Here is a 26,401-nt window from a genome sequence, read left to right as displayed (position 1 = left end):
ATGAACTCATCTGGTAATTCTGTGAAAAGAGGATGGTCACCTGGAAGTGGAGCTTCAGCCAACTGATCTACAATGACTTGTCCCTTGATTGTCTTTCTATCCACATATTCAATGTCAAACTCACTTAAGAGCATGACCCATTTGGCGGTTCTGCCAGTGAGAGCAGCTTTGGACAAGAGATATTTAAGTGGATCAATTTTAGCAATTAATTTTGTCTTATTATTTAGCATATAGTGTCGTAGTTTCTATGTGTTGAACACTAATGTCAAACATGCTCTTTCAATGGGGGTGTAATTGAGTTCATATCCTACCAACGTCCGACTGATGTAGTAAATGGCGTGTTCCTTCCTTTGATCATTTGTTTGCACCAATAATGCCCCCAATGCCACTGCAGTAGCACATATATACAAAATAAGGGGTTTTCCAAGAGCAGGAGGCATCAATACGGGAGGTGATGCTAGATATTCTTTTAATTTCTCAAAGGCTTTTTGACATAGGCAATTGCATTTAAATTTTGTGTCTTTACGCAATAGGTGTGCAAATGGATGGCACTTGTCTACTAGATGTGAAATGAAATGCCTAACAGACTGGAGTTTTCCCTGGAGACTGCGCAATTGTCTGAGAGTTTTTGGCGGAGGCATTTCCATAATAGCTTTTACCTTTGCGGGATCAACATCGATGCCTCTGCAGAAAACAATGAATCCCAGTAGTTTTCCTGATGTGACGCCAAACACACACTTTTTGGGATTTAGGCGCAGCTTGTATTTTTCCAATCTTTTGAAGATATGTTTTAGAATGGGGATGTGTTCTTATCTTGTCTTGGATTTTCCTAGTAGATCATCTATGTAGTCCTCCATAATTTTATGCAAGAGGTCATGAAAAATTGTTGGCATTGCCCATTAATACATAGCTCCAGCATTTTTAAGGCCAAAAGGCATGACCCGATAACAGAAGGTACCCCATGGTGTTGTGAATGCAGTTTTATGCCGATCCTCATCTGCTATCCTGATTTGGTTGTATCCAGAAAACCCATTCATTAGCGATAACATTTCATGTCCTATTGTAAGGTCCACAATCATATCTATATTGGGGAGTGGGAAATCATCTTTAGGACAAGCTATATTTAGATCTCAGAAATCTCTGCAGATGCGGATGCCCCCAACAGGTTTTCCGACAGGTACAATGTTGGAGACCCATTTAGCATAATCTATTGGTTTGATAAATTTTGTGTCTAACAACTTTTGGAGTTCCGCCTTGACCAAGAGTGTAATATGTGGGTGCATTTTGCGCAATTTTTGTTTTACAAGTTTTGCATCTGGGGGGACGGCGAGATTGTGAACCACCAAGGCAGGGTCCAACCCTAGCATATCGGAATAGGACCATGCAAAATTGATTTTTACCTCTGTAAGGAAGTTGATGAAGTCTTGTTTCTCGATTTCTGTGAGGGATTTGGCAATGAGCACATTTTTCAGAATGACCTTGGTGCCCATGTTGATGCTGTCTGTTTCTTCTATCAACAAATTTGATTTGTCCTATGGAAGGTAACCAATGGTAGGGAGGTCAAATCCCTCATCGTCAAGTTCCTTTTCCAGGTTTTCACTTTCAAATAGGCCCTTTGTTTTTATTTCTTGTTCATCCAAAGGCACTTCAGGGAGGTTTTCACCTAGGGAATCATATCTTTTTCTTTTATTATCCTTTTTGTGGCTAAGGGTATTAACTTGACTACCAAAGTATCCCTTTTCGTGTAGTTGAATACCCTCGATTCTGCTACAATCTTCCATATTTTGCACTGTTAGGAGAGCAATGAGAGCATTATCGTCGGTGCGGATATCTAAAGTGGGTTTGTCTCATTGGCCCCAATCAATGAGTTCAGGATGGACAAGATGCAGCTCATGTGAAGTGGGAGGGGTTATGGGGATGATGGTATTGATGTAAGCGTCCAAGAAGATATATTTCTCATATTCATAAGGAATTTCATGGAATTCCTCTTCGTCAGTGCTTTCGATATCCGAAGAAGGACTAGAAGGGGCACCAGCAATAGTAATCTTAGGCATCGGGGTGTACCCCAAGCCTCTATTGTATCTGTAGGAGATAGGATTTATAGGTGTTTTTCTTCCTTTCTCCTCTGGTCCTAGGTCGTCTCCTTTGTAACCCATTTTTTCAACTATGGCAGATGCTTTTGAGTACATTTCTTTGGGTATTCTTGTTGGATCTTCATCTTCTTCCCGGTATAGCCATGAAGAGATATCTACTTCGAGGCTCTCATTATCAAGTGGGCCCCATTGCTGGAAGGTGGTGTTTTGGTATTGCATGACTGGTTTTGGGTCCTTTTTTATCTCTTTTGGTTTGCCAAATGACTTAGGAGAGAGAGGGAGGTTGCCTATTAATAAGACATCCTCCAATTTGTATTCTCCACAGCCTTTGTCCAAGATCTTGATTTGATTATTTGGTTGGGGTGATGTGGAGGCAACATTTGATGTGTCAGATGGAGGCATTGGCGAGGGTCTATTTAGTGGGCAATGATACGGATGCTTCCCCTCTAATAGTTTGCAATATTGAAAAGGTTGGGGATCACCTTTGATAGTGATCACTCTTCCGTTATAGGTGAATTTGATGCATTGGTGATAGGTGGAGGGTACGGCCTACAAGGAATGAATCCATGGCCTCCCGAGGAGAGTGTTGTAGGGGAGGTCAAGATCTAGTACTTGGCAAGGGGTTTCAATTGTAATGGGGCCCACTTGAAGAGGTAAAGTGATCACGCCCTTTGAAATTCTTTCTGCATTATCATATGCCTTTATTGTGATCCTTCCTGATGTGTCTGTCAGATCCTCAGAAAGTCCCAATTGTTTTATTAATTTGTATGTGCACAAATTAAGCCTGGATCCACCGTCTATCAAGATACATTTGACCTTGTGCTTGTGGATGAGAGCTTCAATGTACAAAGGTTTGTTATGGTCTTCATCTGCGAGAGCATCTTTGGAGTTAAATACAATGTGTTGCTGGGCAGCAAGGTTTCCAATGAGGGCTTGGAATTGGGTGCCATTGATGTTATCCAGAACGCGTGATTGGAGAAGGGCTTGTTCCAAAATTGCTTTATGGACTGGGGAGGTCTTGAGAAGTTCCAAAATGGAGATCTGTGCGGGTGTCTTCCCAAGTTGATCAAGGAGGTCATATCGGCGGGTGGAAGACATGGGTGGGAGGTTTGGTGGGGGAGGAACTCCTTGGATGGTGACTCTTCCTTGGCGTGTAGTTGCATTGCAGTCATTCTGGAAATGGGAGGTGGAAGGCGTGGCGCCTTGAATGACTATCCTAGCAGGATTTGGATTTGGTCTGCTTTGGGAAGAAGGAGAATTGACTCCTTGGATGGTTATGACATTGACATGATTGTCTGCAAGTTCAATGCGACCTACTGAAAAATCAAAACCAGTTATGTGATTAGCATAGTCATAACCCATTGCGTTAGATGATGAGCCTTTTCCTTTATCATGATTCAAGAAGGGTTCCTGGTACATTTTGAGTTTGTCATTGTTATTACCAAGTTTTGCATTTGCTACTTCAATCTCACCTCTATCAATGAGATCCTGTATGTAGATCTTCAGTTTCATACACTTTTGTGTATCATGTCCCTTGATATGATGGTATTCACAATACTCATTTTCATTATACCATCTCCGTTTAAGTTTATTGGGGTCAAATGGGCGAGTGATTGGAAAAACCACTACACTTTCTTGGACAAGTTTTTGAAACACCACTTCAATAGGCTCAGCTAGAGGAGAGAAATCTCTTGGAGTTCTGTTATTCGATCAGGGTGGTTGTCCCTGGATTGAGACATTGTTGTGAGGTTTTTGGGATTGATTTCGGTTGCTAAATTGATGATTGTTGGTGGTGGATTTTGGGGGAGCGGCCACGGTTTGGACCCGCTTTGCATCAGTTATACCATCATTGACCACATTTTTGTTTTTGGACCAGAATTTTGGCTTGTCGTTATAATAAGAGGAAGAACTTTGTGTCGACTTCTGGTAATGTTTCAAGGTTCCTTTTTCCAACAAGACACATTTGAGGGCGAAGCCCTTATCAGTCAATTTTTGGAAGGATTTGATGCATTAGGATATTAAAGGTCTTCAAAGTTCAGGCACCAAGTTCTTTTGGAATAGCTCAATTTGATGTTGTTCTGGCATGTCCCACTGGAATTTTGTGATAAGATATCACCATCTTTGTAGGAAATTGGTGAAGGTTTCTTCAGGCCTTTGTTTTGTATTACATAAGTCCATCATAGATACATCATTACCCATGTTGTATGCATAGTGGGCCACAAATTTTTTTGCCATGTCTGGAAAAGAGACAATGGAACCTCGTGGTAAAGATGAGAACCATGCCAAGGCGTCTCCTATGAGACTCTTGGGAAAGAGTCTGTGAAGATAAAGGTCACTATAGGAGACTTCCTGGCATAAGATGTGGAATTCTAGGACATGGTCGCGGGGATCTCCTTTGCCTTCATACTTGGTGAATTTAGGGATCTCAAATCCTGGGGGATATGGTGCAACTGATATAGATGGGTTGTAAGGACAAAGGAAAAACTCTTCGAACGAGTAAGTTTTCCTTTTATTAGTCCTTTGTTTCATGTCCTTGATGATATTCTTCATGTCTTGAATTTCCTTGATGAGGTCTTGTTGTGGACTTTGATATTGATGAATTGTATTTGCCTCAAGAATTGGATGAACCAAAGAAGGTGCACCACCACCAATATATTGATATGATGAGGAGGTGGGAATGTGGGATGTGATGACTGATGTCACTGGGGTTTGAGGGATAGTTGGTTGCGGTCCACCAATTGTTGTGACGGGATTGAATACGGCCCAGATAAAATTTGCGACATTGTTGGGAGGAAGGGAAGTTTGTGGAATAGAAATTTGTGGTTGAATAGAAGGAGGTGGTATAGAAGTTTGTTGGAGAATGGATGAGATCGGATTTGATAGTGGTATGGATGGTAAGGAGGAAGAAGGTGGGATGGAGACCATGGTGGGAGGTACCGCAGGTGGCATTGATTGAGCCTGGACGATTGATGGGCCTGCAATTGATTGAGTTTGAATAGTAGGTGCAGCACTTTGTGTGGGAGCGAGGTCTCCTTGTGGTTGTTGGGCGAGAGCGGATCTATTAAATTCAAGTGAAAGTTGAGCTCCATGTTCAAGAAGAGTTTTCAGAAGTGCAATAGGATTGTGTTTAATAAACTTTTCCATCATCTCTTGGTTATAAGAATCCACTAGGAAAGTTTGCACTTCCGGACAAAGTTCATCTTAGTTAACCATGTCAAGATTTTGACTTTGATCTTGATTGCTAGGTTGCCCACTTTGTGTATGATCTTGCATGGAATCTTCATATAGGACACCAATGTCTGGCATGCCATATTGTTGTTCAGCCATATTTTTCTTTTGGGATCGAGTTGTGACCATACACGATATTTGTGATGAAAAGACTTAGGAAAAATGTGATGAAAGGACTTAAGAAATTTGTGATGAAAGGATTTAAGAAATTTGTGATGAACGGATTTAAGAAATTTGAGGATGAAAGGACTTAAGAAATTTGAGGATGAAAAGACTTAAGAAATTTGTGATGAAAGGATTTAAGAAAATTGAGGATGAAAGGATTTAAGAAATTTGAGGATGATTGATGAAGAAGGTATGGTAGTGATGGATTACAAGAAACTTGATAACTAGGTTGTCTTTGACATGAATACAACTTAATGGAGGATCGATTTGAATGGCAAGTTGTATGAAGGGATACGACCACCCTGATTTGGATGATATTTGGTGTTTCAAATGACAAACTTGAATGTTGATGGAGATGACGAACTCTTAGCTTCTCTCTTAGGCTTATGAAAAATGGGACGGTCAGAGTTTTGACACAATTTTGGACTTGATGTGGGTAATGACTTGGACAATTGTTTGTGTCTTGACAAATGTTTTTGAAAAGTGTTTGGGGATAGTGATGTGTTTTTAGTCTACTCTTGGCAAGTATGTATCAAACAAAGCAAACACAGTGATCAAATGCATATTATATCAAAGACACTCATGCTCATATACAACATTCTTAAGGTTGGCAAGGACAATAGTCATTGAATCCCAATTGGTTTCCCATCTATGCTTACCCAGAGCGGACACTTAGATGCTTGACCCCACTAGCTCCCCTCCACGGCACTCACTTCTCGGGGTAGCCAAACATCAATTCCCATGAAAACTTCTCATGGCGAACTTTGTGTCTCTACTAAGGGCTGTAAGAATATGGGTTGCTTCAGAGGTCCGACCTCTTGCACCAATGACTAGAAGGTTCTTGGCCACTATGAACAAGGTGTTTAGTAAGTCTTCCCGTTAGGAGCTACCCTTCGAAGTTGCGCAAGTGCAATTGAGGCCTATAGCCCAACGAAGCACCAAGAACTTAGTAGTCATGCAAGCATGATTGAGATCTCTAGGATCCTACTAAGCACCCAATGTGAGAGTGAACTCTCATATAGCCCCAACCATTAACCCTTTCGTATTCAATGGCCTATTTATTATAGTGAGTTGGGAACCTCGGGTCCGGGTATACTCACTTGGGTCGTTTCCCTCTTACCTTCTCAAAGAGAAAATTGGGAGGGCAGGCCCACTAGAGGTAAACACACAATCAAACAAGAAAAGGTTGGAGGGTCTGGATTTTTGATCATCTAGTAAGACGAGAGCATACTTTCCTACCTTTATGCTTTTCTTAAAGACACATAAGACAATGGTTCATTCCATTTTAATTAATATCTAGATGCCCAATTTAAATAAATGCACAATATTTGGTTGAATTAGCTAGGCAACCTGCAAAACCACTTGATTAGTAGTTTGAAAAATGGAGTCTTCAAAAAGCGTCCTGCAAAACAACTTGATTAGTAGTTTGGAAAAATAGAGTCTTCAACAAGCGTCCTGCAAAAAACAACAAAATGACAAAAATATTTTTTTATTTTTATTTTTTGGGAATGAATAGAAAACATGAATAAAAACTTTTTTACTAATGACAAATGTGGATTTGAAGAAAGCTTTGATGGGTAAATGGGGTTTGACTAGGTTTTTGCCACCTTCCAAGGGATAGGCAAGCGAAAAATGGGGATTTTGGAGGAAAGATGAAGGAATGGGAAAATTTGTCCAAGAGGGACAAAGAAGCAAAAGTTGGAGATGGATAATATGAGAAAAAATTGGAGGTGATTGGATAAAAGGGGAAGGAGTTATGACAAACCCTAAAAATAGAGAAATATGGGATTTTGGGCTTCAAAAAGTGGATTTTTGGGATAAGGCCCCTAAGAAAGAAAATGTGGAAAATGGCAATGCGGAGAATCTGGTGGAGTTTGGAGGAAAAAAAAATTTAACAGAATGAAAAAAAATGTCAAAGGTCTGGATTTCTGATTGTCTAGATAGACGAGCATAATCTCGTACTTTCACACTTTCTTGCAGTCAGACAGATTATATTTAAACAGAGAAGATAACAGGAAATGAAAAAAATAGAAATGCAGACTACAGTTAGTGCCTAAAAATTTCAGACAGATTAACAGAGCAGACAGTAGCACTAAATAGATAGAAAACTGTCAAAGGTCCGGATTTCTGATTGTCTAGATAGACAAGAGCATACTCTCCTATTTTCACACTTTCCTGCGGTTAGAGCATACAGCCGCGCTAAACAGAATAGAAAAGTGAAAGGTCTAGATTTCTAATTGTCTATATAAACAAAAGCATACTCTCCTACTTTCACATAGATTATAATTAAACAGAGCGGATAACAGAGCAAATAACAGATCGGATAACAGGAATTCAAATTCCCAAAAAACGCTCGTGCTAATCGCAGAGCTATCGTGTTGAAACTGAAACAGAAATAGAAAAAGAACAGAAACAAAAATGAAACAAAAACAGAAAAGAAGTTGTTGCACAGAAATATAGAGCCGCTATTCTGGAACCTGCAAAAAAGAATTTATTTTTTTCTGCAATCGCGCTTTTCTGGAACCTGCGTCTCACAACTCACAAAAACCTAAAAAAAAATATTAGTTCTTAAGGATGTGGGTTCCACCAGGTGTGCCAAAATGAAGAGGGGAAAACAGATTTGAAGGTCAAATGATCAAAACATAACGAAATAAACATGCAGAATGCTAAAATATCATTAAAAGACTATTTCACCTTGCTATTTTACCTTCTCTTTCAGATTGAGCTTGATGAAGTGAAGGTGCCCCTTGATAATGCTCCACTTGATATGCTCCTTTGATTGCTGGATGTGGATGGCTCTCCAATGTTGTGCACAAATAGAATGGATTTGAAAAATGATAAGGATGAGATGATCAAGTTTCCAAGATGATTTCCTGGGCTCAAAAGGGCAGCATAAACTTACTGGATTTCAAGATGTTTTGAATGAAGGGATGGAGCCCTATTTTATAGGAAGAGGAGACGAAAATGGATGGCTAGAATGAATTCAAGATGAAGGGCTAGGATTTACTTGTGAGCTGACACAAGGTCCAAGAGAGGGTGTGGAGACTAAGAAATATGCCTTAAAGGCATTTTGTATCTCCACACTCCACAAGATGCATTGGAGGAATTAAAAATTCTCCAAAAAAGGATATCATGGGGATTGGAGGAATAAAAAGGAATTAAAAATTCCTTGGGAGAGGGGATACCTAGAGGAATGTGTGATTTCAAAAATCTTACATTCACCTAGGAAAAGAGCATTTAAAGCTAGTGGCTAGATGAAAAGGACAAAGAGTTGACTTTGTGGCTAATCATGCTGATTAACCATTAACGACTCATTAGGAGGGGGATTAGAGGAAATGTTAGGTGGGATTAATATTTGTAGGAGAATTTCACTAGGAGAGAGAATGAGTGGAGGAAATAAAAAATTAGAAGAATAATGTTAAGTGAGTTTAGGGAGTTTCTAGAAGAATGAATTAAGAAGATGATTTGTAGAAATCATGTAGGTTAACTAATTAATTGAAATTAATTAGCTAAGAGGAAGATTTGTGAGGATTTGATTTTTTAGAAGAATAAAAAAAAGGATTTATTTATTAAATAAATCAATCATATGCTATAGTGACAATATTAATTATATTTAATTAATATTGAGAGGAATTTGAATTAAAATAATTAATTAATTAATTATGTGAGGAATAATTAAAATAATTATTTTTAAGTGTCTACAATACCCAACAACAAGAGTTGGTTAATATCATTCCCAAGATCATCGATCCTAATCAAAATAAGGCCCTTTTTGCTATCCCTTTTGCTGGGGAAATTTAAAAAGTCGTCTTGTCTTTTCAAGGGGATAAAGCTCCGGGTCCTGATGGCTTCCCTATGTTTTTCTTCCAGGAATTCTGGCATATTGTGGGAGAAGACAAGGTCAATGCGGTAAAAGAACTTTTTGGCTCTAGAAGAATCCTTAAGGAATTCAACTCCACTTTTATTGCCTTAATTCCTAAGGTTGTTGGGGCATATTCAATAGAAAAATTTAGGCCAATAAGTCTATGTAACTCTTTCTATAAGATCATATCTAAAGTGTTGAGTACTAGAATTTTGGCTGTCCTCCCCTTCATCAACTCTGAGGAGTAGAAAGGTTTTGTTCCTAGCAGGCAGATTTTGGACTCTATCATTCTTGTGCATGAGAATATTCACTCCCTCAATGCTGCTAATAAAGAAGGATTTTTGATAAAGTTGGATCTGGCGAAAGATTATGATAGAGTGGATTGGCAAGTTCTTTTCAGAATCATGGAGGCTTTTGGATTTGATGAGAAGATTATCAAAATTATCAAAGAGCTGATCTCCACTCCTATGTTTTCAATTCTCATTAATGGATCTCCTACTAAATTATTTAAATCGTCAAAGGGGCTCAAACAAGGAGATCCCATATCTCCTATTCTTTTCACCATCCTGGCAGAGAGCATGAGCAGACTGATCCAAAATTTGAAAGTGAATAAAATCATCAAAGGCCTTCAACCCTCCTCTGCTAATGTATTTTGTTCTCACCAACAGTTTGTTGATGATACTATCCTTATGGGATATTCATCTGTTGGGGAGGATGATGCCTTTAAAAGTGCTCTTAATTCTTATGCTTTGGCTACTGGCCAGCAAGTCAATTGGGACAAATTGTCTATATACTTCATGAACACTCTAGCCATAAGACAACAGAGAATTGCTAAAATTATTGGTTGCAAGGTGGACATGCTCCCTTCCACCTACCTGGGTCTCCCCTTGGGTTTAGTTCCCCCAAACTCCTTCTAGAATATGCTTATCGACAAACTCAATAAAAAACTTGCTGGATGGAAAGGATCCATTTTATCTCAGGCTGGGAAGTTGTAGCTTCTTCAAGCTACTCTTCAGAATCTCCCTGTTTATGCTTTCAGTTTATTTGGTATCTCGACTAAATTTGCTAAAGCATTAGAAAGAATCCAGAAGAGATTTCTATGGTCAGGAGTTGAAGAAAAAAAGAGGATATCCTTGGTTGCTTGGGACAAAGTGTGTAAACCAAAGAGAAAAGGAGGGCGTGGGATTAAAGCTCTAAAAACTTTTAATAAAGCTCTCCTTGCAAAACAAATATGGAGAGCTTATGACATCAAGAAAGATTGGAACCAAATCTAGTTTGACAAATATATTCATAACCAGCCTCTCCAAGATTTTCTTAACTCTGAAGACATCCCTGTCGGATCCTTCATTTGGAATAGCATTATCAAATCCATAAAAGTGGCCAAAGTTGGAGCTAGATGGGTCCTTGGAAAAGGTGACAAAATAAGGTTTTGGGAGGATCCTTGGATGAACAATGAACATCTCTTTGATCAAGGCAACAGTCAACTTATTGAGGAATGTAAAAGGAGGTTTGGACCTATGGTGTGTGACTACTGGAAGGAGAACAAATGGGTTAGGCTTGATGTTATACATGCTGGATTTTCCCTGCTCTAGCAGGAGTTGCTGTCTTTTTCTATTAACAAAAACTATGATGATGTTTTTCTCTAGAAAAGTAATCCAAGAGGTGACTTTACAGTTGCTTCTACATACAAAAACACTTTCACTCAGACCAGTAACCCCATTTGGGGTAAAGTTTAGAACAAATTTATGATCCCTAAAGTCAATATGTTCCTTTGGCTTGCTACTCACAATAGGATCCTAACTATTGACAATTTGGTCCGAAGAGGTTTCATGCTCCCTAACAAGTGCGAGCTATGCCAGAAAGAGGAAGAAATAGTTGATCATCTATTTTTCCACTGCTCATTTACCTGGAAAATTTGGAGTAAGTTTTGGGAGAAATGGAAAGTTGATTGGGTCATGAACAAGAGTCTCAAGGAAATTATCTAGCAATGGACATTCCCCACCAATTGTCTTCTCATCAAGAACCTTTGGTCCCTGATCCTCCCCATGACTTGCTAGGGAATTTGGAAAGAGAGAAACAACAGAATATTTAGGGAAGCAAAGTGCACCCCTTAGGTAGTCTTTGAAAAAATTTGCAGGGCTATAAAAGAAAACATAAATATTCCTCACAGGAACAATAAACAATGGCTTGTTACTGATATGAATGAAATTGAAAAAGGCATCCTTACTGAATGGAACTTAATACACAAAGTTTGCAAATCTGACAATAAGAATAGGAGAGATAATATCGTTTGGCACTTTCCTGATCATGATTGGATAAAGGTAAATTTTGATGGGGCGGCTAAAGGCAACCCTGGGAAGTCTGGTGGTGGAGGAGTCATCAGAAATGCTCAAGGTGTCTATATTGCTTCTCCTTTTGGGGTCCAAAATAATCATGTGGGTGAAGCTCTGGCCATGCTAAAAAGCCTCCAGCTTGCTCAGGGATTCAAATTTTTAAAAAATTGGCTGGAAGGGGACTCCCTAAATATTATCCAGGCCCTTAAAAGGGATGTTAGAGAGCAATTTTTTTTTATCGCATCAATGGGGCAAGTTAAAATCATGAATACCTTTTGGGGTCTAGATTTCAAAGATAGAGTTTGGGGGCAGATGAACTGTCAATTAATGATTTCTTTTAGGCATCATTTCTAAGATCAAACGTGTGAGGGGGATTATAATAATAAATGTTGGTCTTGTGCGGCCATTAACATTAGCTTTAAAACTATGAAAGGGACTCTATTCTGTTATTCCATAATTTTACATAAGAACTTGGAGTTATACCTGCAGATTGTGAGATACATCTTTGGGTACTTCTACTTGTTGTTCAAAATGGGTGGTAAATTAAACAAGAATGAGCCCCCTGGCTGCGAAAATTGGAAGAGTGAACGAAAAGTATGGAGGAGGCTTCATAGATATGGTTTTACTGACTATATCGAAAAGCTACATGGAAGCAGAAATTTGGTGTCACATGGCTTTGCTAGAGGCTAGAACAACAACAGAGTCACATTGTTCAGGAAGATATGGAAAATTGATGAGGATCTGGTTGCGAAGGTCACAGGTCTTCAGAAGGAGGGCACTAAATTCTATAGAGACCGGAAGTATGTTGCTGAAGCGTTCAAAAACTTCCCAAAATCGGAGGATAAGAAGGCCGAGCTTGTCAAGAAAGACAACATCTCCTACTACCTTCCCCAGCAGGTAAAGTCTTTTTGGCAGAAAGTTTTAAGGGTTTTGATGGAGTTTCTCATTGTTGATGGTAGATTCACTAAAATCTATAACTATCATTTTGCAATTCTTAATCACTTCCACCATGGGCTTAAAATCTCCCTGCCTTTTTACTTAGCGTCTTCTCTGAATGAGAGTCTGGTTGATCACGCTAAAAAGCCTAATTCTTACCCCATAGCACATCGAGGGCTTATCTTGCTCATTTATGAATACCTTAAGGAAAAAGTTAGGGCTAGCAAGGATGATCAACTGGTCACTAATGCACATATTTCTGAGAGCTGTAAAGAATCTGAGTCGGATGAGGATCAGTCTAATGCCCCTACCCATAAAAAACTGAGAGCTGATACAGACAATGTGGAAATGGAGGTGCATTGTGATTTGGAGGAGGAAAAGGGGAAGGATATTGAGATAAAAATGGAGAGTGAGAAGGATGAGAACATTGGTGAAGAGGAAGAAGGGAAAAAAGATGTTAACTCTAAAAACCCTTATTCTAACCCTATGGGTTCGGATAGCAAGAATGTCGCCCTGAATTCTAAGGAGGAAGACACCCCTAATTTTGTGGGCACTGAGCAGGGTAGGGATTCAACAAATACTATTTTGAATACTGCCCATAATTGTACTCTAGAATCCTTCAACTTCCAGAAATGGGTTATTGACAACATTACTAGCATTCAGAGCAAACAGAGGGACCTGGAAAATAAGATACACAATTTGATTAAGGAAACAAATTTGGGGAAAAAGAATGAGGAGATGGAAACCAGTGAAGCCGAGGAGGAAATTGAGATGGAGGAATGGTTGGAAAAAGACCTGATAAAAGGGGATTTGAAACATCTGGAGGATGTTATTAGAATTGTAAGAGAACGAGCTGAGGAGGATAAAGACAATATCAATACTCAGGTTGCTCGAACTGAGAAGGCTCTAAAAAGCTTCATGAACCATAGTCTTGAGGTCCGAAGAGTTTCATCACATAATATGAATGCCTTGGTGGATCGCTTAGAGAGGAAGAATCAAGATAAGAACTTGGTAATCATTGAAGATGTACTGACCTCCAGCTCCACCCATCAAATTTCTAGGCGAAGGACTAGGCAGAACACCACTGAGATGAAGACCAAAATGAAAGATATCCAGCTGAAATAGGAGAGCAATGATCTGAGAGCAGCTGCTAAGGTGATGATGCTTTTGGTTCATAACTTTGAGTAGTCTATAAAAGTTTTCAATTGATATGTAATGTTGGGTTTTGGACGCCAATTTCTTGTTGGCTCCTTGTTGTCTTTTTGTCCTAGCTGCTGGTTTTTGTGCTGGTATTTTGCAGCTATTTTGTCTTGTTTCTTTCATGCTCATCTTTCGTAATGTAAGCGGGTTTCAAGTCCCTTAAAACCTATTTTTTCTTAATCAAAAAGAATAGTAGAATCCTCAATTTTGCCTCCTGCACTCTTGATATCGCCAAAAACAATTTTGATTCTAATTCCATATTGTTGAATGGTCTCTCCTTCGACCATCCGTATGTCCTCAAACTTTCCCCTAAGGCTCTCTTCCTTAGCTTGTTTCACATGCTCATCATCGCAATAGATATTCTCAAGAGCATCCCATACTTCTTTGGGGTTATCTTTATCTTGGACATCCATAAACTCAATGTCAGATAGGTTGTTGATTAGGGCTTCCATGACTTGCCCATTCTCCTGGATCTCTCTCTTTTGATCATTGGTGAGAGTACCGATAGGAATAACAAAAGCGTTCTCAACATAGCTCTAGTGTTGAGCACCCATGCTTCTGATGTATATCTTCATTTTTTCCTTCCATATTTTGAAGTTATCTATGTTGAACTTTGGACCTTCCCTCTTCATCATTAGAATAGGATCTTTTCCTCAAGCAGTTAAGCTTACAACATAGAGGACCTGGAGGATGCTCTGATACCAATTGATAACTCAATGATGAACAGTGAGTACCAAACCGGTACTAAGAGGGGGGGTGAATTAGTACAGACACAAAAACTCTTCCTAAACCGGTTTGCCTCCAAACAGTGCACTTGACTAGCAAACACTAACATCGGTCAAAACCATATTACTACTAGTTAAACACAATGATACTATGAAAGACATAAACCACCAACACTTAGCATTCCACACACCTTACACCCTCATTTCCACTTTATCCTTATGCATAAACAGGTAATCTACCATCAGAAATATAATAACTTTCTAGTTCAACATGATTCACCACTTGATAAAAAATAACAAAGCATCACATGAAAAGGCATCACACATGACACACATATTTTTCAGGTGGAAACCCAACTGGGAAAAACCACGGTGGGGATGAATACCCACAAGCTATTCTTGAACTATTTAGAAATGTGCTCTATTAGGAGCCTAGTTCGGTTAGAGACTGTTACAACAGGTTTTGTTAGGAACCGATCCTTTTAGGGATCACCCGGTTAAGGGATGGCTAGAATATCTAGTTAAGGGTTAAACCATGTTAAAGGTTACCTTCTTAGAGGATTTTAAGAACTCAATGGCTTTGAGTCACCCTATTAAAGGATTTACAGCAAGTTGGTTAAAGCTACCTTGTTAAGGGATTTTCCAACTGTTGAAGTGGTTAGAGATCAACAAGTATTACAATGATCTGGTAATAGCACTCAATGCCAATGCAGATCCGCTTTAGTTCCTTCCTTTTGCATACACACTCTACAGGTATCATTTCTCTTATTTGATCTGGCAAGGATTCACGTATCTCTGCACTTAGATACACACACAACATTTGCCAACAACCTCAACATGAAACACAACATCGACCTTATAGAAAACAGATAGGTTGGCAGCATAAACCCTAAACCCTAAACATTTAGGTTAAGCAACTTAATCGGTTCAACCCTGACCATTGAACACTTTGCATTGAATACAACAGTCTTGATCAAATCTCAAGACGTTCTCCATCATTTGTTCTTCACAGCTTCATGGAGGCGATAACCCATCACGCATTCTCCACCGTTTATAGAGACTTCGCACATTCCCAAGGCAGATAGGATCAATCTTCTTCATACAAGATCCTTCACGCGCACAAGGCTAACATGGAAACATGATCTAATCTCCATTATAATGCTAACTCATCACACGATGTCATCGGTTGAATCACACGGGCTTGAAACGCTTCAACCAGAAACCTTGAGACTACCAACTGGTAGTCACACCATATTAAACCTTGATAGAAAACATTCCATATACCGGTTCACATTCCAACATACCAGTTCACTTGGACAAACATACCGCTTCACCTTTTGCACATATACCAGTTCACTACATCATATCGGTTCTCTTTGCCAGTTGCTTACCTTCAATATACCGGTTCACTTTTCAGCATATTGACATCAATGACAACATACAATGTCATCATGTCATCATACTCTGCACATATGCCAATAGACACAACACCAAAGAGATAACCATTTTGCTTAATCTAAACAATGAGTGTATGTTCTGTGAGAATGTGTTCAAATCCCCAATGTTTTAATAGGTTTAGATACAACAAGCAATTTAGTCAGATGCTTTATTCAAGGGTCATTAAAAATATCATAGCCCACTAGTCTCGATACTCTGTAAACTCAAACAGCCGTGTCACCCCCTAGGGGGCACCCATTTTTTTGCCTTTTTCCAGAAATTAACCCAAAGTGAATTGCTTCACAATTGAGTAGTTATCTTGGGAGATATATGGTGAGCGATCTTGGGGGTGGATTCTTCCCCACCCTTGCACTATGATATTACAAATGTCTGGTTACTGACTTGGTTCAAAGTTTCTATGCTAAGGTTCGTAATCAGGCTTCCTGTTTGGCTGTCAGTGATAAACTCCCTCAAGAGGCTTCCCAACCTTTAGAACAAAGGCTTTACGTATCTCAAGGATACTAAGGGAAGGCTAATCACTGCGTGCAACCCTTGAAAAGGACTTTCGTCACTTTCCACTTTTGATTATAGTGGGTTGGAACACTTGGCTTCAAAGTCATTTCCCACTTAGGTCGTTCCCTTCACACCGGCCAAAAATGGCTTTAAGAGTTTTTCAACCCCTCGGGAAGTCAGGCCTGCTAAAAGATTTAATGCAATATGACTGAAAGCGTAAGAGTGGTTTGGCTTTTTTATCACCCAGTTAAGGGGAGAGCATATTCCTTCCACTTTCGAGACAAGGAAAACAAGGTTCTTTTTATCTTTCAAGGCAATGATTTTCTAAATCCATATGGAGATGTTGCTCCACAAAAACATGGTGTTTATTTTATCCTTTCAAGGCAATGATTTTCTGATCTATGAAAAGAACTGGTCAACAAAGTAAATTCGATGTTTGGTCAACAAAAGAAATCGATTGAAAGGGGAAGATCTTCCCTCTTTAGTTGTAAATGAATTTTGGATATGTGTGATTCTTTACTTTGAAAAAAATTGAAGTAGATCCTTTTATGCACCAAAGGATGGTGAAGTTCTTTTTAAACACCTTTGTTTGCAAAAATGGAAAAATTGCTTTGTTCTTTTTAAAACCCAATTGAAAATTTCTCTCCTAGAAAAGCAAGGAAAGATTTATTTTGTGGTTCCTTTTATAGCCCAAACAAGGTGAGTTCAATTTTATTTAACAAGAACTAAAAAGACTTTAAATTCTAACTAACTTAAATAAGTTAGTAAAAATTTAAACTATTTATAATTCTGAAATAACATTAAGCTCCTCCGTGCAATAAGATGTCAGAAAACCCTGTAAAATACCTACCAAAGTAGTTAGAAAAATATAGGCTATTGTGGACTTCAACAAGTCTAACTTTAAACTCGGTTACAATTTTTAATTTTTGCCTCTATCTGCGATGCGCTACATAGATGATTATACGCGCTACAAAAAAACTGGGATGCACTATCGGACAAACCCGTGCGCTAAACTATTTTCAGAATGCACTGCTCTATTATTCTCCCATGTCGAGACCTACAGGAAAATGTTAGTAAAGTTGATGCACTAAGGTATGGTCTACACGCGCTGGGGAATGAGTCCCACACGCTAAACAGTGAGCCTGATGCGCTAGTAGATTAACTAGATGCGCTGAGGGTCGTTCCCTACGCGTTGATTCTTGTTTCCTGCATACCTGCAAAAGTGATTATATTTAAAAACCAATTTGATTAATGGGGTAGTGCCCCACGGTGGGCGCCAGAAATGTGTGTGGGAAAAGTAGGTCAATGAAACTTAAAATGTGAAAAATGTGTTCAAAGAGACTTGTCTACACACCCACGGGACTTCTTGGTGCAAGTTATGGAGTCATGAAGAATGACTCAACTTCCCAAGGTAGGTTCCATGGTTCTCTATCTCACAAGGTCCCTCAAGCCAATGCCTTTTCTCTCAGATCATTGAGCAAAGTGACTTAGGGATGACGAATGCAAGAACAAGGGATGCTTTAGATTTATTTTAGCATGAAATGCATCCTATCTATGCATGATTTTACAAATGAAGTAAACTGGATTATAAGATGACAAGATTAGTAGCAATACTATCCTAACGTGATATACTAGTTAATGATTTAAGCTAATGATAAAGGAAATAGTCTAAAATGCTTATTAGATTAATTCCTATTACAAAGAGAAGCTAGATGTATTGATAAATTTGAGCATAAATGAGATACTAAAAGCTTGCATGGATCCTTAAAATGGAGGAATGAGAGCTCTATTTATAGTGAAAATAGGGCAATGGATGGTCAAGATTGAAGGAGTTAATCAAGGGTCAGGATTGAAAGTTATCAATCCATGTTTACAATTTTCACCAATGAAATGGTGACAATTGTCAACATAAGACTGCTTGAGAGGAGATGAAAGAAGCATTAAATGCTTGAGAAGACATGAAGGTTACCTTAGGAGGTAAGGGTTAAGGTTAGGTTAGGGTTATCCAATGGATAAAGCTTTTACCCAAAGGATAAATTCTTGTGTAAAGGTTAAAGGGGTAACTATGGTCAAAGCAATGAATGCTTGATGAGACCCCTGGGTTAGATGAGGGTTAAGTTAGGCAGAAAGTCTATAACCATGCCACTAAGGGTTAGTTAACCATTAATGGTTTGAAGACTTTGGGGACAAATTTGTAAGAGTCCTTCCAAATTTGGGGGTATTCAACAAGTTAGTTTGTTGAAGGCATAAAGGCTTTAATGCCTTTTGAAGACTTTACTCCAAATTTGAGAAGTGACCTTCTCAAATTTAGGGAAAAGGGATAATGGATGGGTTTAGGTTAATTGATTAGGATTAGATGGATTCTAGAAGAAATTAGGAATAGGGTTAGGATGCAAGTGGGAGATGTAGGAAAATGCAAGTGGGTGAGGAAAAATAGAATTAATTAAAATAAATTGCTTTATTTTAATTGTGGTTGCAAGTTGGGAAATTAAATAAATTAGATTTATTCAATTTGCGGTAAACTATTAATTAAATGTAAATTTAATTAAAAGTAAGAAGAAGGGATTTAATTAAATAAAATGATTTATTCAATTAAATGATGTAAATGGGGTAAGTGAATTTAAATAAATAAATTGAATTTTATTTAATTAAAATAGAAGAATGTGGGTGATTTAATTAAATTAGATTTAACTAAATAGAGGAATGGGAATCAAATGAACATTAGATATTCATTTAGGAATATGGTCATTTGTATACGTCTATAGTAATAAAGAAAGGATTTTGTAAAGACTATGAGGGAAAGTAAACATAATCACGGTTAATAAAGACAATCACCATACTAGTGGTTTATCAGTCCAACAGTAAAGAATAGTTCAAACAACTTGTATGGGCAGTGTATTAATACAAAACCTCTTCAAATGAAGATAGAGAAGTCGTACACAAAATATTGAAGAATCTCTATCAATTCAAAAATAGTGAAATTATGATCCAGGGGTAATATTCTATATCCTTTCAACACATGATAAGAAACCTCAGGTTACAATATAGAGCTCTCATGATGATGACAATGAGCAGTAATAAATGTATCAAAGGCTATGATAGATTACAAGAGATTGAGGTATTCTTAAGGGTTTTAAGAATTCAAAATGAGATTCAACACTTTGGAGAAAACCTTGTTGTATTCACAAAGAAAAGACGGTCTTTGAAAAGTGAAGGGTAAAAGATGACAAGAGATTCAAGGAACATACAATCATTCAATACCTAAATCCTTGAGGTAATACTCTTGATAGTCTGTGGACAATGAATGCAGACATTAGACAGTACATATCCAATGTGAGCAGCCTCGCAGGTTTCAAATAATAATCTCACAAAGGGTGATGTCACATTGGAGCAATCTAATGTTAGATATAATAGTCAAAAGTACAATTAAGGCCATCAAGAATGAGAAAAGGACAAGAGAAGATTGAGAAGTCATTCCCTTTTCAATGAGAAGCTACAGATCAGTGGAAGAACAACATCATCTTCCAATCAGTAATCTCAGTCCTCAAAGCATTATTTGCAATATACTCAAGAAGAGATACCAATCAGTATGCATGCCAGAGAAAAGATCTAATGACTACTGAATATGTGGCTACAAGTTAGAAATACAATATACTATCAAAACAATGTTCAGAGAAGAAACATCAATCTTAACTGGGGATGTTGTAGTCATGAGACCTTTCAAATGGTGATGGCACTATTACAGGTCAGAAGTTGCAGTATGAACAAATCAAATCAATTGTCAATGAATGTCAAAGATCAGGTAGTCATAGAGCCAAAGGAATATCTCAAAGCAAAGGATAAAAGGACAACAGTGGTCTTGTAAAAAGATAGTGTTTCAAAGAGATATCAATCTCACAGAGGCATCAATATCAAAGAATATCCACTAAAAATATCAGTCCATTAATGATAAAGAAACACTCAAAAACTAGGTCAAAACAATGCTTAATGGCATTGCCAACATAGTGGTCAACAATATTGTGAATAGGCATTAAAATGTAAAGTCTTATAATCAGTCATTATAATGATAGCCTCATCACGAGAGATCATAATCAGCAAACAATAGTAGCAGCCATGTTCGGTGCATTTTCCAGTTATCAAAACCTGACAGGGTATACACAACAAATATCTCACCTAAATCCTCTAAGAAAAGAGATCGAAAGCGGAAAGATGCTTAATAGAGCAGTCAAAGAGCCCCTTGTTGAACATATAGAGACAACGGTGTCATCTCAAACTTAACAGTCCAAGGGAGAGTCGTGTGTCGATAGCCCTAGAATTTCAAGAATAGTGAGCAAGCTTACAATGTTTTGAAGAACACTAAACATAGGAACTTTACCAGACAAAGTACAATGCATAGAACAAGAAGGACAGAGTGATCCTATAAAAATTCATGAGCAAAAATCAAATTCAGAATGGCAAAGCACACAACTACGATAGTCACAAAGAATAACAGTCTAGAAAAGAGTAGATCTAGAACAAAAAGGAGCTTAGCTTGCTTTTCCCTGCAAAAATCTTCATCAAATCATCAAGAATTGCAACAATAAAGTGCATCTGGGCTCAAACCCTAGGCTTTCATGGCATCACCATCAACAAGATAGAAAACGAATGAGGAAAAGTTTGAATATTTTGATCTTTTTGTTTACTTTTGAGTTAGGGTTTGAAACCCTAAAGGAGACCGATAGGGCAAGTGATTTTTGCTTTTGCATTTTTAAATAAAAAAGCTTTGTTCACATCTAGTTTATGCTGAGGCATCTCATAGGCTTTCGTTTTCCTTTTAAGTGTTTTATAACACATATATCTTTTTAGTCTAAAAATCCTTTAGGGGTTCTTTTATAAAACTCCTTTGCCTTTGAATTATTTCAAACTTTTAAATCTTTATTTGAGTGATGTTAATCACTTTAGATAAAAGATATTTTTGAAATGCAAAGTAGAGTGTCATAAAGTGTTGTGACAAATAAACAAAAGGAAAGGTTTAGTTATCTAGCTGGAGTCTTGGAGTTCTTTGCAAACATGTGGGAGCAAAAGTAGGTGATTGGGACACCTAATTGGCAGTTTGCTTTCAGTTAAAAGGTCCAAGTGGATTAAGTTTCAATCAAAGAGGATTTTGAGGAGATTAACTACTTGTCTCTTGTAGTTACATCCCTATTTTGGAGGGATTTTTAGTTGCATTCGACCCCAAAGAGTTGTAATCAAAATGGCAACTCTATCTACATATTTGGGGATATTCTCTTTCAATTAAGTGCCTAATTTTTATGAGAGGTGACAACACATCATTTTTAAGAGCCAAAATTCAAATTTTAAACTTTGGAAGCCTTTTGTATAAGTCACTCTTCTTCACTCATTTTTCTCTAGTTCTGAGTTTTGTACCTATTGTGGCAGCATATTTTTATACTTTGTAACTAATTTTCTTATGAGTTCTACAGATTTGTAAAGAAGATACCTCCTAATTTTCAATAAAACAAGTTCATCTCCTTCTCATATTTGTGGTGTTCAAGCATTGTGTGTGAGTTCTTAGATTGATTTTTTGTGATTTCTATGGAATCCTTCTTTTCATCACATTGCCTCGGTGTTTTGTTCATATGCAGCATGTTATAGTGGAGGTCATTAACTGTGTTTCTTCCATTTGTTGAATGTTTGTTATGAAAACATTAGTGTTTTATTTCAAGAGAACTTCATTCATAGAAGCATGTTAAATGAAACATTTATGCAAAGCATATTAGCCTGAGTTGTGAATATTTGTAGCTTAATTTATAGAGTCATCTTGTGAGGTTTAAAGGTAAACTCAAATCATTTTGAGTTGGTGAATCACCTACTAGTTTAATTTTTAGTTTTTGCATATCCTTCTTACCCTTTTCCCAAGTCAAAATTTCAGTTAGTTTTAGGTGATCAAAAGGGAGCCAGCCCATAGATGCAAAAAAATGTGAATAATGCAACAACATCATCACAAAGTGGCTCCCTCCTGGAGCAACACTTGCGGTGATTGGCAGACCGTGGTTAGAAAGAAACAGAAAAGAAGGAACAACATTCAGGATCTGCAAGGTCATTTTGATCCCCATGGGAATTTCTCAAATGAAAGGAATTCTTTCTACCCTATAGATTCATGGCATGATTTGGTAACAGAATGCATCAAGCTCAAAAAATCCTCTGTCGTGAATCTCCCAAAATCTAGCCCGAATAACATTCATTACCCTCAATGGGTATTTGAAAATGGGGTTTGGGTGGATAAATGCATCCCGTCTCCCTTAATTACCCACCTAAAATCCAATGTTGAGGTTATTAAAACCTTTGATAACAAAGCTGGTAAAATTAAAAGGAAATCTGGGCCAAACAAAGGTTGGAATCTGGGGTATCCTCTGGTTTCAGGTTCGAATGTGGTTCCTCTGGGGAAAGATAGGGTTTTTCCTTCCAAATTGCTAACAAGGAACCAGTTTCTCAACCAAAAACCAATAATACAATCGAATTATCCTCAACAATTCTTAATCCAATGTGGAATCTGTATTACAAGCTAAGGCTTCTGGTTAAATGGAATGGTAAGGATTTCCAGGATAGGGAAGCAATTAGTTGGTGGTATTCATGGTTTCCACAAGAGGTAAGTATTTCTGATCTTGACAATGATGTTTTATTCATTTTGTGTAAGATTTAAACACTAAAAAGGAAATTCTTTCAAGCAAAGTTAGATTATTTTAGGGGTATTGCTTTTCTTTAATGGAATGGTATCTGAATTTTGACCCATATGGTTTTAGGCCTATTAAGATTTGGAGATGGGTGGATTTGGACCCTCTCCCTGTAGAATATCATTTCCCTCAAATTTTAGAAATTATAGGGCAAAAACTGGGCACCTACATTGGATGTGAAGGTCTTGATAGGGAAGACCAGTTCAAACATATAAAATTGCTTATAGAATTAAAATCAGATGTTAAATCTTTCGATCCAGTAGAAATTCTATTAGGTTGAGGATCTTGGACTATTAATCCATCCCTTTATAATGGGGTCATTGATATATCAGATATTTTAATTAAAGAATCTGGAATTGAAGAGTCCAGTCGGATCAAAATGGAACCACAGACATTCTCTGGAATCATTGTTAATTTCATGGAAAACAAAGGTGGATTCTATCTAGAATCCCATGATGATATCATTTCGATGCCCTTAGTATTATTTTCTTAGAAATCATAAAAGAGTCACCTTCCTCAGTTCGACAACCGGGTATTCAAGGAAAATCCTTTAAATGAAATTGTTTTGTTGGGGTTGGAAATGAGTCAAGAATTGGATAAACCTAAGTGGGAAGGAGTTAATCCCTTGCCTTCTCCTCAACTAGGGTTGGAAATTTTTGAGGCTCAAGCACAAAATCTAGTTGAAGGCATCAATAAAGATATTCCTTTAGGCTTCTCAACTGAAGGAGCTCAAATTTTTAATAGGAATGATGACATTCAGATTGATCACCTCAATAGTAAAGAAGAACTTCAAAGTTTGTTAATAGGTGCAGAATAATTCAAAGCGCATGTGCAAGAGTAGTTGAACTTACTTGAACAATAGATGAAACTCAGTAAGATTGCAGATAATGACCATGTGATGAATGATCGGGACCCTGCATTTGGGATGGGTTGTCCTTTCGACCAATTCACTGACATAAATGAAGATGAGGCAACTTCACTGGGAAGTTAGTCCCCTGGAGTTGATGGAAAAGCCTTAAGTGAGGTCAAGTTGGGGTTAGGTCCTTGTCTGGGAAAGAAAACTAAATCTTATTATGGTTTAATTCCAAAGAAGAAAGGAAGGAAATCCATAGTTGAACTTATAAATATGGCAAGGGAAGCCTTCGGGTAGGCAAAAATAACATCGATCATGAATGTAGGGAAGGGGAAGTTCCTTCCCACACAACCATGAAGGTCCTAACATGGAACGTTAGGGGCCTAAATGCCCCTAATAAGTAACGCATTCTAAAGCATTGTATTTTTGCTTCAAAAATAGATCTAGCCTTAATCCAGGAAACGAAACTTACTCAATCAGAAATCATAATCTTCAGGAAGAAATTGGGTCTTCTAGAACTGGATGCAATACCTGCATTGGGAGCCTGTGGGGGCTTGGGAATTATATGGGATCCTAGGCAGATCATAGTCAATTCGGTAGCCAGTAATAAGAATTGGATGGTTGTCGCTGTCAGACTTTTGAGCTGCAATTTAAGTTGTATTCTTTTTAATGTTTACGGTCATGTTTTGACACATGAGAAAGTATTATTGTGGAATGAAATATGATCAGTACTAACTTCCCATCTGGAGTGGAATTTCTTTTTAGGAGGAGATTTTAATGCTATCGATGATCTCTCCGAAAAAAAAGGTGGTATAAGAAGAGAACACCAAATTTAAGTAGATTTCAGAGAATGGATTAATAATCACAATATGGTAGACATAAAAACGGATAATGGCATCTTTACTTGGAATAATAGAAGGCATGGTTTCAGTAACATAGCAGAAAGATTAGATAGGTTTCTATTCATAGGTGATATTTTAACCTTCAACTATATTTTTAAGGCCTCAATTCTCCCCATCTTGGGCTCTGATCACTTCCCAATTCAATTAACCATTGAGGAAATTGTTAAGCCTGAGAGGTGTCCTTTCAAATTTGAAAAAATATGGATAAAGGATGAGTCTTTTATGGAAAACATTGGAACCTGGTGGAAAGAAGTAGAAGTAACGGGATCGAAACTATACCATTTTGTTACCAAAATTAAATATGTTAAGAGATAACTTATTAATTGGAATAAGGACAAGTTTGGAGATATCTTTGTCATTAAAAGGGATATAGAAACAACTCTAGCACAACTTAATGACAAAGTTATCAGGAAAGGCATGGACCAAAATAGTTTCTTGCTAGAAAAAGAGCTTCTCCGCAGACAGGAAGAAATTTTGTCAAAAGAAGAATGCTATTGCAGGCAAAAGTCTAGGGTGACTTGGATCTCAGAAGGAGATCAAAATACCAAGTTTTTTCATGCTACTACAAAAAGTAGGAACAAAATTAATAAATTAACCAATATTAGAAGTGAGGCTGGGGTTTTATTAGAAGACCTTGAAAGTATAGCATTTGAGGCAGTCTCCTTCTTTCAGAACTTACTAAGAAAAGAATTTATCTCAGATTTGATAGCCCAGACCAGTCTGATCAACAATATTCCCAAAATTATTAATGATAATCAAAACTTACTTCTTAACCAAAAGTTTACCAAGTCAGAGATAGAAGAGGCCCTATTCCAATTTCATCCTGACAAGGTGTCTGGTTTGGACGGTTTCCCAACATGTTTCTTCCAAAAGTGTTGGCATATTATAGGTGATGAATTAGTGGAAGCTTTGGAAGGTGCAAAGCAGTCTTGCAAATTCTTAAAGAGATAAACCGTACTTTCTTAGCCCTTATCCCCAACAAGGTGATAGTGGATAGTATAAGCGATTTTAAACCTATTTCACTCTGTAACACCATTTATAAAATATTTTCGAAAGTTCTAGCCACCCGACTAAAAACGGTACTTTCAAGCATCATCTCTAAAGAACAAACAAGTTTTGTGCTAGGTAGGTCTATTTTTTATGGAGTCATCATTACTCAAGAGGCAATGCACTTTGTTCAAAATAATCATCAAGATAGTATGTTCATCAAATTAGACATTAAGAAAGCATATGATATGGTAATTTGGAGGTTTCTTTGCAAATGCCTAGAAGCTTTTGGTCTTAGCAAAGTCTGGATCAACTTAATCTTTGAATGCATCTCAACACCCAAGGTTTTAGTCCTCGTCAATGGACAACCAGAAGGCTTCTTTGATATGTCAAGAGGATTGAAACAAGGAGATTCATTATCACCCTTCCTCTACATCATAATGGCTAAAGCTTT

The sequence above is a fragment of the Cryptomeria japonica genome, chromosome 10, assembly GCF_030272615.1.
Source record: "Cryptomeria japonica chromosome 10, Sugi_1.0, whole genome shotgun sequence".
In the NCBI taxonomy this organism is placed as follows: domain Eukaryota; kingdom Viridiplantae; phylum Streptophyta; class Pinopsida; order Cupressales; family Cupressaceae; genus Cryptomeria; species Cryptomeria japonica.
The sequence above is the reverse complement of the archived record's forward strand: the minus strand, read 5'-3'. Positions refer to the sequence as shown.